This window comes from Brienomyrus brachyistius, unplaced genomic scaffold (assembly GCF_023856365.1).
Source record: "Brienomyrus brachyistius isolate T26 unplaced genomic scaffold, BBRACH_0.4 scaffold51, whole genome shotgun sequence".
Lineage (NCBI taxonomy): Eukaryota > Metazoa > Chordata > Actinopteri > Osteoglossiformes > Mormyridae > Brienomyrus > Brienomyrus brachyistius.
In genome coordinates, this window is record NW_026042326.1 from 2,240,524 (window position 1) to 2,253,779 (window position 13,256).

The window sequence follows — 13,256 nt, forward strand, 5'->3', positions numbered from 1 at the left end:
TATAGTAACAAATACTGTAATTGCTTGACATAAAACATGTGTACACAATTCATGAATGATGAACGAACATGAGATCAGTGTGTAGCGAAGACTTAGACTGTGGTTAATTAATACACGTAATATCATAATCCTCAAGTAAAGTGTTACCAATCAGGTTAATCATTACAAAACAGGGTACAATCAAACAACACAAATGTGATATTGTTCCTTCAGTTTTATACTGGTTGTGCATTAAAACCAATAAATATTTGCGCAATCTGCTAAACTTTATTCAGCAACCATGTCAGTTGATCACCTGGAAGATCTCTACAAGACTACAATTTTTTTCGCCTTTTTCTAAGTAAATATTTAATTTGCTCACTATTTGGCATCATGACAAAAACTGACGGGCTTCATCCCTGTAAGCATCAGTCCCTCCTGTCTTTGTCCTAGACCCTTGTGTGTTTCCCTGGCTCCCAAGACAGCCATGTATCTCAAGGGCTGCCTGTGTGGTACAGAAGCTATAACCCTACAGTCGTGGATTTGATGCCAGCTTCCCCTCTTTTGTTTGTTTATTGGGTTTCTGATTTTCCTAGTGTTTAGTCCTTTGCTTCCGTGTTTTGGTGTATCCTTAGTTTGATATTGATTTGTTTATTTTCTGTTTTACTTGTTTCTTGATTTTTCTCCTAGGGTAGTACTTCCCCGTGTTTCCTTAGTTTCAGGTCCTGTAAATTCCTTACCTGTTTCAGTTTAAAGCTTTGTTCCCTTACCTGTTCTTTAGACTTCATGTAGTTAGTGCTTGTTAGTTCAGCACCATGGTTAAGTCTTATTTAGTTGTTAACTCAGTTTGTGACACCTTGGGGCCCTTTGTTTTTGTATTATTGTTTTGTTGATAAATCCCGTGTTACTTGGAGCCGTACGTGGATCATTGCCTTCATTCCATATGCGCCAAGCCACGCCGCCGTAACACACCCCAGATCGAACGGCTGACTCCTGTTTGGCTGAGATTCACTTTCAGATCAGAAACATGTCATTGTGGCCTGGCTCTGAGGAATGCCCTGCTCTTCTCTCACCTGAGAAAGTGAAACCCAGGACACTGCACAGTGGAATTCAATTATGGACGCTATTCAAGTGTGCTGCCTTCAAACAACATGTAATGCTCCCTCTGCAAATACTGATTCATACGAGCTCTTGGGACGCAGAATTACACGGATGTCCAGGTCTGGTGTGACAATCACAAGTTTTGTTAGCGTGACTTTGTGTCTCCTTCCCGTGTCCCTTAGTGTCACAACAGAAAGTCACAGTGTCCGTCTGCAGACATAGGTCACACCTGTGCCTGCACAGCTGGAGGACACGTACAGCGCACCTTGGGGGCCTGGTGCTGTAAACATATCACCTTTAGAGAAGAAGGATGTAAACCCTAATAATCCTCCATGTCTGCTCACTACTCTGGTGTAAACACCATGAGAGGAACACTAGGTGATCCTATGCCATAAATGACGACACACGGGATGCAGGGCATCAGCATTTCACTGGGTTTTTGCATGTCTTCCTCCAGTCCCAGGTAACAAATTTAGCTGTTTGGATCTGTACCCTAATTATCAGCAACCGGCACCAGTGGTACTTTCTACCTGTCTATTGTGGAAGAAATTTCTCGAAGTCCGATGTTTGTGTTTGACAGAACTTTATTATTCGATGAGCTCAAAGGGAACAGACACTCAGCAATCATGCGTCTCGTGTTCTGCTCCCCAAGCAACAAATGCATATATCTTTTATGGCCTAAAATGTGACAGTCATCTGACACATCAAGGACAAGTCGGATATCTGGACGTTCCAGTTACTTCTGCCATTCTAGGTCCAGGCAGCAAAAGGAAAGTTTGGCCATCTGGAGATATCAGTTCCTTCTACTTTTTCAAGGTCCACCTATCAGCTTAGAACAAGTCTATCTATTTGGGACTTTTCCTTTTGCTACATTATTCTAGGACTCGTTGTTCTCTTTTTCTACATTTTATATTATCCAATACCATGCATACATTTTATAATATCTTATGCCTTTGCTTTGACCTGGGCCACTTGCTTAACAAGCAATATATGGAAAACATGTTAATTCGTCTATAGAAAATAGAAATTTCTTACTTAAGTAGATTTGCATTATTGTTTGATACATTCAATTAATGACAAGTAAATTACATTGTTTCAACCACTTTGTGTAAAACAACAACACATTATAAACTCAATTGTTAATTACTAATTAGGTAATTCATTTTGTATAATCACCTATATTCCATTATTGTTACTGATTAGATGGGGCGGCATGGTGGTGCAGTGGTTAGTACTGTTGTCTCACACCTCTGGGACCCGGGTTCGAGTCTCCGCCTGGGTCACATGTGTGTGGAGTTTGCATGTTCTCCCCATGTCGTCGTGGGGTTTCCTCCGGGTACTCTGGTTTCCCCCCACAGTCCAAAAACATGCTGAGGCTAATTGGAGTCGCTAAATTGCCCATAGGTGTGCATGTGTGAGTGAATTGTGTGTGAGTGTGCCCTTCGATGGGCTGGTCCCCCATCCTGGGTTGTTCCCTGCCTCGTGCCCATTGCTTCCGGGATAGGCTCCGAGAGAGAGGATGAATGCCGCTTCCATCAAATTGACAGGTCGGGTCAAAAGGTCACTTGTGGGCGGGGCTTGTGTAGGCGGGGTTTGGTTGTGGTGGTACGATGTGACGTCACGGGAGTTGGATTTATTAATTATTTATTTCATTATTTATTTATTAAATTATTAAATTATTTATTATTTATTTTAAATTATTATTTTAAATTAAATTATTATTTATTATTATTATAAATTATTTTAAATGATTTATTTAATTATGTCAGACCAGGACTTAAAACCAGACAAGACTAATCAAAGTAAGCAGATACAGCAGGGTACAATCAAGGAAATGCACGTGGGAAGGCAGGGGGCGTGGCACACACGAGGAGCGGACGAGCCGGGCATGACAGAGCCCCCCCCCAAAGGCGCGCTGCACCGGGCGCGCCCAGGAGGAGGCGACGAACGGGACGAGGGGACCAAGACCTGAAAAACAAAACCCAAAACCAAGAACAAAGGACCGGGAACTAAACAGAGAGACAGAACAGGCACAAAGACAGGACCAGGGACAAAACCTGACAGAGGACGGGGAACACGGACCGACAGAGAAAGAGAGGGGACACAGAAGGAACAGGCGGGACACAAGGGCCAGGAGTGAACGGAGGGCACAGAGGAGGACGGGCAGCAAAGACAGGAGGAACAGAGCCGGAGGGAGCAGAGAGAGGTGGGACAAAGGCGGAAGGAGGAGAGAGGACCGAAGGGACAAAGGGAGGAGCGAAGGGAGACAAGGAGGGGGAACAGAGGGGAGCCCGAGGGAGCCCCAGCGGGCGACAGGAGGCAGCCGGAGGGGCCGCAGGCGGCCGGGAGGCCGGAGCCGGAAGGGACCCCGGAGGGGTCGAGGAGACAGGGCAAGGGACCCGCGGAGGGGCCAGGGAGGGAGCAGGAGGGAGCACCGGGGAAGGGGACGAGGGAGTAGGAAGGGGCCAGGGCGAAGGCCCGGAGGAGGGGGGAGCCGCAGCAGGCGGCGACGTCCGGGAAAGGGCCGGAGGTAAGGGCCCCGCAGGCGACCGAGGAGCCGCCGTCGGGGAACCCCCAGGCGACCGACCAGGACCCAGAGAGGGGAGCGAGGCAGGGCGACGAGGCACCGGAGAGGGACCTGCAGGCGACAGCCGACCCGGAGGGCCAGGACCCGCAGGCGCCAACCGAGCCCCAGCGCAGGCGAGGGAGGGCGAGCCAGGGGGCAGGGCGGGCGGGACCCCAGCCCTGCGTCTGTGTCCCCTTCCCCTGCGGGACACAGACAGGCCGACCCTAGTTCGGGGTCGATGTCGCCGGGGCGAGGGACAAGGGGTTACGAGTTCTGTCCCCGAGGGGTCCCATTCCAGCTCCTCCACCTCCGAAGAGGGAGGAGCCAAGATGGAGTTGTCCAGGACCACCTCGGGGACTAGGACAGGGACTGGAGCTGCTGCAGGCGGAGGGGGCGCCTCTGGAGCTGCTGCAGGCGGAGGGGGCGCCTCTGGAGCTGCTGCAGGCGGAGGGGGCGCCTCTGGAGCTGCTGCAGGCGGAGGGGGCGCCTCTGGAGCTGCTGCAGGCGGAGGGGGCGCCTCTGGAGCTGCGGCATGCCGCCGGGGCGCCGGGACAGGAACACGGTCAGGCCGCCGGGGCGCCGGGACAGGAACACGGTCAGGCCGCCGGGGCGCCGGGACAGGAACACGGTCAGGCCGCGGGGGGGGCGCCTGTCGGGAGCTGCAGCAGGCGGCTGCTGAGGGGGCGCCTGCCCGGGAACTGGAGCGCGGTCAGGAACTGGAGCGCGGTCAGGAACTGGAGCGCGGTCAGGAACTGGAGCGCGGTCAGGAACTGGAGGTGGCTGCAGTGGGGGCGCCGGCCCGGGAGCTGCAGCAGGCGGCTGCAGAGGGGGCGCCTGCCCTGGAGCTGCAGGTGGCTGCAGTGGGGGCGCCTGCCCTGGAGCTGCAGCAGGTGGCTGCAGTGGGGGCGCCTGCCCGGGAGCTGCAGCAGGCGGCTGCAGAGGGGGTGCCTCTGCAGGAACTGGAGCGCGGTCAGGAACTGGAACACGGTCAGGAACAGGAGCTGGCTGCAGTGGAGGCGCCTGCCCGGGAGCTGCAGCAGGCGGCTGCAGTGGGGGCGCCTGCCCTGGAGCTGCAGGCGGAGGGGGCGCTTCCGGAGCTCTCCGGAGCTTGATCAGCCTCCGGAGGTCTTCAGCCATCCTCTCCAGATCTGAATACGGGGATTCTGGAGTGAAAGAGGCGAAATCCTGCCCCAGTTGCACTGCGAGCTTTTCCCCCTCCGGAGGGCCCTGTGGGGCCGGTTCTCCCATCACCCTCCAATACAGTCCCTGGAGGGTGAAGTACCTGTCAGCGAGGGCCGCGGGCGAAACGGGCGTGGCCCCTTTAAGAGGGCGGGGAACCCGCGGGATGGCGTCCCTCACTGCTCTGGCCCTCCCATTGGCCAGCCGCTCGGGCCGGTTATCGCACCGCTTGGGGGGCGGTAGCTGTTCCGCAGGGAGGGGCTCTGGGTCCGGGAAGACGAAGGGCTCGTCCTCTTCATCCTCGCTCGGAGCCCAGAGCCTCGCCAGGGAGCAGGGTCCCAGACCGTACGGTCCCAGGTCGGGACCCAGGACGAGCTCCTCCTCCTGAGGGAGCCAGGGGCTGGAGAGCGAGCAGGCGCCCAGACGGATCGGCTCTTCTGGGAGCTTCTTCCTCCCTCTCCGCTTCTTCTTTTGGTCTGTCATTCTGTCAGACCAGGACTTAAAACCAGACAAGACTAATCAAAGTAAGCAGATACAGCAGGGTACAATCAAGGAAATGCACGTGGGAAGGCAGGGGGCGTGGCACACACGAGGAGCGGACGAGCCGGGCATGACAAATTATTATTTTATTTTTAAATTATATTGAGGAGAGTGTTATATTGAGGAGAGTGCTTATGAGTGTGTGTGTGTTATTTTAATAAGTTATTATTTTGTCGGGCACAGCCGTGGCTGAGCGGGGGTGGGTTACCTGATGGAGCGTGAGCGTACGGCGTGTCTGGTGTTACGGTACCGCGGTAAGGTCCCGGGCTTTGGAGAATCAGCAAAGGCCTTAGAACCCTGTGTCTGGTGCGGTACTGCGCTAAGGTCCACGCGGGCTCGGATAATCCTCGGAGAGAGCGATGCCGGAGAGCTGAGAGCCGTGCCGCGGCGCGAGTCTGATGCCGGAGAGCTGAGAGCCGTGCCGCTGCGCGAGTCTGTGACAAACTCTGAGAGACTGAGACTCTGGGAGAAAATGATAAAGTTGGAGCAAAGAATGAGAGGAGGAGGAGGTGGAGGGTCTGTCGTCCAATAAAAACGCTTGGCGCTAGTTTTGACAATGTATGTGTGTTTCTTCCTCACGCAAGCGTTTGTATTACATCAGCTTATGGTGCCACACTTTTGAAGGCCGTCTCTAACGACTTGGGCCATACATCAAGTTGGACACCTTGTCTCCCAGTAAATCCTGTTTTTCATACATGACAGTACACATATGGGTTAATAGAGAAACGATATGACTGCACCTGGTTGATATTGCGGCGAGCGGGGGGGCCTATTCCTCCTAGGGCAGAGGCACAAGTATCTTCGAGGTCTTACCCTTCCTGCCAGCCAAAGAGCCACAAGTTTCATCCAGGCCTTACCCGGTGAGTATATTATTTCTTTTATCCGCGTGATAAAAATGCTAATTAATTAAATTAAATTAAATTAAATTAAAAATAACATTCTAATAATAGGTATTCTCTGTTTTTTCTATGTACAAGAGAGAGACTGCACTGACCGGTCAAGAGAAAATCTACAAGAGACCTGAATCAGCAGTGTTATAAAGCACATAGCCAACGCTAATTAATAAAGAATTTAAGCATAATAGCCCAGACGTACCATGGCCTATAGCTGGTAGAAATGGAGCTATCCTACGGCCTACAAGATAAAAGCATATGGCACCAAATTGGAATCAGTAGTCTTTAAAAGAATAAATGGACTAGCAACAGTCTCTGGGGGAGCACCCCCGGTTAGGTACTATTAAGCAGCATTTAGTGACATGCATCAAAACACATTTTTAAAAACTTTGACAGAATAAAGTCTTAGTTATTTTAATAAATATGTTTTTCAGTAAATGTTTAATCACGCGCATGCGGACAAACACACACCCCGGAGGTCAAACTAAAAAAAAGTTGATACAAACTACAGTTGTATCGGACACGCACACAAAAACACAAAAGAGTTTGCTCAATCAAAAAAACACCAAACATATATAGTTCACGTTTTTTATTAAAATGTATAAGGATTGTTTTGTTATAGCGAAATTTTAAATTAATATGAGTGGGATATAAGTCATTTAGGCAACAGGATTTGAGCAAGAACCTAAATAGCAGCTAGAAATGACCGACCAGGCAGGCAGAAGTCTGCTTTTCTTATCTCACAAGTCATGGAAGGGTGGGAGGGGGGCCACATAAGTGTGGGGTAGGAACTGTGGAATCAGGCAGGGGTGCAAGAATTTAGGATTTAGTCTTGTTATTTTAAAGAAGGTGTACATGATTATTTAATTATATTTAATAGGAACCAGTAAGCTGCATTTAGCACCATGCTGCAAATACACATAAAAAAAACTTTAAAGAATAAGGTCTTAGTTATTTTAATAAAGACATCCTACAAGGTGCCCACGGCCCCAGCTTATATAATCTACAAGCTTGATCTGAGATGCTTGCTGGAGTACAATGCTAAGTTGACAACGGTAACGGAGCTGCAGACTGTTTGATAGTTAATGAAACATAGTTCAAATTCAACAGTGTCAGCAGTCATCCACTATGCAGGGAGACTACAGATTCACTATAACGACCCCATTTATCTGCTGGTATTATTTAAAAATTGTTTTGACAGAATAAAGCCTTAGTTATTTTAATAAAGATGTTTTTTCAGTAAATGTATATTCATGCTCATGTGCACAAACACAGACACACACACACACACACACACACACACACCGGTGGTCAGGGGCTTTAAAGTTTAACTTTAGGTCTGTGAAAGTATAGGACCGCGATGTGTATAAAGACCCCAAATCATACTAACTTAGTCGTTCATGAGTCTTATTGTGAAAAACCACACAAAATAGACTTGTAAATTTTAAAGAAAAGACATTAACAGCTTTTGTTAATGTTTAAATGTATAAAAACTTTAGATGTGTTTGTTAAACAGTCAAACAAAAATGTGTTATTTTAAAGTAGTATAAAATATAACCTTAACTTTGGACGCAAGATGAACAACCTACACACACACACACACACACAGCAAAACCCCAAGCATGCGCACAAGCGCACAACCAAAGGTTGGGAAGTGTGCTTTCCTTATCTCACAAGTCATGGAAGGGTGGGAGGGGGGCACATAAGTGGGGGGTAGGAACTGTGGAATCAGGCAAGGGTGTAAGAATATAGGATATAGTCTTGTTATTTTAAAGAAGGTGTACATGATTATTTAATTACATTTAATAGCAACCAGTAAGCTGCATTTACACATTAAATGCAAATACACATTAAAAACTTTAAAGAATGGTAATATATCTTGACCATAGTTTTTAGTTACACAAATGTTTTAAAATGTGACATGAAAGTTTTTCAGATATACAGATGTTTTAAAACGTAACAAAGTTTTTCAAAGTAAGATGTACAAATGTTTTAAAATGTGACATGAAAGTTTTTCAAAGTAAGATGTACAAATGTTTTAAAATGTAACGTGAAAGTTTTTCAAAGTAAGATGTACAAATGTTTTAAAATGTAACGTGAAAGTTTTTCAAAGACGTACAAATGTTTTAAAATGTAACGTGAAAGTTTTTCAAAGTAAGACGTACAAATGTTTTAAAATGTAACGTGAAAATTTTTCAAAGTAAGATGTACAAATGTTTTAAAATGTGACATGAAAGTTTTTCAGATAAACAGATGTTTTAAAATGTAACATGAAAGTTTTTCAAAGTAAGATGTACAGATGTTTTAAGACGTAACATGAAAGTTTTTCAAAGTAAGATGTACAGATGTTTTAAGATGTAAGATGTTTGGGGTGTTTTACAAAAACATTCTGTTATTTGTTTGCAGCACAAACGTATTTTTAAAATGCACAAAGTTTTATGCATTAATTTTGTGAATTAGTTTTGAAATCTAATATGAACGTGGCTTTTATTTTACAAAAGCAAAGTTGTAAAAATTTTGTAGGGTTTTTATCAAAGGAGATTTTGTTAATGTAACATAAAGTTTTTTTATTTTCAAAGTTGCACAAGTGTTTCAAAATGTATCATGTATACGTGTGTTGTATTTTTCAAGCTTGTACAAAAATGTTTATGTACATTTATCAAATGAGTTTTTAAAATGTACCATGACCGGGTGTTTTATTATTCAAAATAAAAGTTGTACATATGTTTTGTTATATGTATGCACCACGGTTGTGTTTTTAAAATGTACTAATTTTGTGAGGTGGTGGGAATAAAGCGTATTTAAAGGGGTACCTCTCATGGAATCTACCAATCTTTACCAGCTGATGAACCCTGAGCCACACGGGGACTGGGGGTTTTAACCGTGAGACTCGACACCTAGGCATTAGATCCTTATGTCAGCAATGGTCCCCATGCATGTACCCAGTGTAGGGTCAGGTCCAGAGAAAGCTGTAACTACGAGTGCACCTGGTTAACAGCATTTAATTTATAACAGTACGAGCTAGAAAAATGCATTTAGCAGTCGCATTAAAACACGTTAAAGACTTTAAAGAATAAAGCCTTAGTTATTTTTTAATAAAGATGGCTTTTCAGTAAATGTTGGCTTTCCTACAAGGTGACCCCCGAGGCCTATGCTTATAGCATCCGGGTGCCTGATTTGAGATGCTTACTGAGGATGCCATGTTAACACCGGTAACTGAGCTGCACCATGTGTCACACTTAATGAAACTTAGTCCTAATTCAACAGAACCAGTCGTCATCCACTTTGCAGTGAGATTTCTGAGCGAAAAGTGAGCGAAGTTTCATTTTCTTACTTTACCACCTATCGGTTAGTAAGGGAAATGGAGACGGTAATATGTCGGACACGTCAATGGCACTGAGCGCGAGGGAGTGTGCGGTGTGGCGCGAGCTGCTAGCTGATGTAACGCTGCGAACAGTGGGGCTCTTACGTTTTTAAGATGCGGCTAACTATCCCCGAGACACTTTAGCCAGGTTCGTGTATATTTGCTCTTAATGCTGCGGTCAACGCCAGGAGGGAGCTGGCTAGCAATAACATCTTTAGCTGGTCTTAAAGCTTGCTGTATTTTTCATTCAGTACATACACGGTTTAGAAGAAAACCTAATCGACATTTAAATAAATAAAAAATAAACATACAAAACTATTGAAATCCACCAGAAGCATGTGCATATTTTTCTGGTTTGCATGTTATGTGTGGTTGTCTAAGCACCGTCGGGCCTAGTGTTTGATAGGTGATGGAGAAGCATACGGTCGTAAACTGCATGCGCTTATGCCAACAGGTGTTTAACATACAAACATAGACGCTTTCTTTAACGTGAAACATTTAACGGCTCATTCTGTTTTGTCGACATTCTTAATTTTATTCAAGTAGCCTCTAATCACCTTACACTTGTTCTATTTTACTGTAGAGTATTTTAAAACAATGTCACTGTAATGTCACAACAACAACAACAACAACAAATTTATTTTTATATAGCGCATTATCACAACATTACATTGTCTCAAAGCGCTTTACAGTATCCTCACCCAAAGCCCCCAGTGAGTAAGCCATAGGCGACAGTGGCAAGGAAAAACTCCCTAGAAGGAAGAAACCTTGAGAGGGACCAGACTCAAAGGGGAAGCCCATCCTCCAGGGGCCGGCAGGGATAGTCAGTCACCACATGTCAAAGCTAACAAGGTAACATGATTGTATCAGCGGAACAAAAAGCCGTCGCCTGGATATGTATAGACAGATCATGTATTGTTCAGCAAATCGACCGCATTATGAAATCTATTTGTATTTAGACAAATATATTGGGAATGAAGTGTCGCGTTTTAAGAGGCAGACATTGAGGCCGAATTTAAGTTGGTCACAAATGTATTTTTCTTCTGTAGCTAGAAGCGTCGTCTGAGCCTGATTTTAACTGGCATGTCGGTGTGGGATTCTTATAGTAGAAGTTATGTGAATTGCGGTACTCTGAAATTAAGTGATATGTGTATTAGAATCGTGAAGTGTCATCTTCCTTTTGTTTTAGGTTCCCCCTGGGCATTTTTATGAACTGTATTGCAATATCAGACAGTGTGTCATGAATTTCTGAAGGCATGTTATATATGACCGTTTCTTGGATACGTCTCTTGTACAGTAGTTGCAGTTTGTCAGGACAAGACTGTTTGCCTAATGTGACATGGTGAACAAGTCCTGTGATTAAAGCATGTCTGCTGCTTAAAACATTGTGTTGTATGCTGAAGGTTTCTTGCCGGTACACGTTGAATTACCGTTCCATTAGAATATTCAAGTGTTATTTTTAAATCATTTAATGAAATAGGTATTTATCTCATCATTGATGATGACTGTGGTCCACCTGTATGACAAGTAACCTGTCCCGGACAGAGGTTTCTTCAAGGCCTGTTGTAGGAACCCCATGGTGTAGCATTATGAGAAAGTATACAGGGAGTAGTACAAATGAGCAGTCGCCCTGCCCCTCTTTTACTCATTTTGGATGCTTAAATTACTAAATTGTGTCTTTAATGCTATTCTGTATGATTCTATGGTCTGAGTGAGTCTCCAGTACTACATGAATGGTAAACTTAAAAACTCTACTTCTCTTAGCTTAATAATATTTTCTTTCTTGAGTTGAATTAGTTTGTGTCTAATTTTCATTTTATTGATTTTCTGCACACTTGGATTATTTATTTGCCCCCCTTGTCTTAAAGGCTAGAGGGGGTCCGTGCTTGTGACCTGGCAATTATTTTCGGTGTTTGTCACTAAACTTGCAATATAAAATTTGAAGACAGGTCTGTGACCTGTGCTTGCAACAAAAAACGTCTAAGTGGTAGTAGGCGAAGCACAGCGCTGCCTATACTTTCTGAAAAGGCTAATCTTTTATGGCACAGGCAGGAAAAAGGTGATGATCCACTAGCAGCTCCAAGACGAAAATGGGGTTTATTAAAGAAAAACAGAGCACCCTGGGGTAAAATACTAAGCAAAAAGACCGCGAGGGGTCCGAAACAAGCTAGGAGAAATAAGAATGAACTAAAGAAATCATTAAGTAACACAACTAAGGAACTGGGCTAAACAGAGAGCAGGACTAAAAAAACCAAGCGCACAGTTCACAACTAACACTGACACATGGTTGTCGGTACAAACACTCTGTTCCTGGGGAAATTCTTTTTAGCCAGTTTATGTAAAGTATAACTGTCTTGCATAGACAGCCAAACTCTGATACCCACTTTTTATTAGTATTTCTTTGTATTTAGTATTTTTAAACTGTATCTTTGACAAAATACATGTGTAATACAATTTTAAACTACCTCAATAGTATTTTTCAAACTGTATATATGTGTAAAACAATTTTAAACTACCTCGATAGTATTTTTTTAAAACTGTATATATGTGTAATACAATTTTAAAGGGGCAGGCCGATTTATGCGACATGCAAGGGCTGGTGACGTACAGCGATGGGTTAAAGTATCTGGTTGCGGTGATTAATGTTTTTTCCAAAAAGGCCTAAGCGCGTGCGTTAAGAGACAAGACTGGGGTGGCAGTGGGTGTGCGTTTGTATGTATGTATGTGTGCGCGTGCACGCACATTCATTCGTTCGTCCGTCCGTCTGTCCGTGGTCAGTGTTAGTTGTGAACTGTGTGCTTGGTTTTTTTAGTCCTGCTCTCTGTTTAGCCCAGTTCCTTAGTTGTGTTACTTAATGATTTCTTTAGTTCATTCTTATTTCTCCCAGCTTGTTTCGGACCCCTCGCGGTCTTTTTGCTTAGTATTTTACCCCAGGGTGCTCTGTTTTTCTTTAATAAACCCCATTTTCTCTCTTGGAGCTGCTAGTGGATCATCACCTTTTTCCTGCCTGTGCCATAAAAGATTAGCCTTTTCAGAAAGTATAGGCAGCGCTGTGCTTCGCCTACTACCACTTAGACGTTTTTTGTTGCAAGCACAGGTCACAGACCTGTCTTCAAATTTTATATTGCAAGTTTAGTGACAAACACCGAAAATAATTGCCAGGTCACAAGCACGGACCCCCTCTAGCCTTTAAGACAAGGGGGGCAAATAAATAATCCAAGTGTGCAGAAAATCAATAAAATGAAAATTAGACACAAACTAATTCAACTCAAGAAAGAAAATATTATTAAGCTAAGAGAAGTAGAGTTTTTAAGTTTACCATTCGTGTAGTACTGGAGACTCACTCAGACCATAGAATCATACAGAATAGCATTAAAGACACAATTTAGTAATTTAAGCATCCAAAATGAGTAAAAGAGGGGCAGGGCGACTGCTCATTTGTACTACTCCCTGTATACTTTCTCATAATGCTACACCATGGGGTTCCTACAACAGGCCTTGAAGAAACCTCTGTCCGGGACAGGTTACTTGTCATACAGGTGGACCACGGTCATCATCAATGATGAGATAAATACCTATTTCATTAAATGATTTAAAAATAACACTTGAATATTCTAATGGAACGGTAATTCAA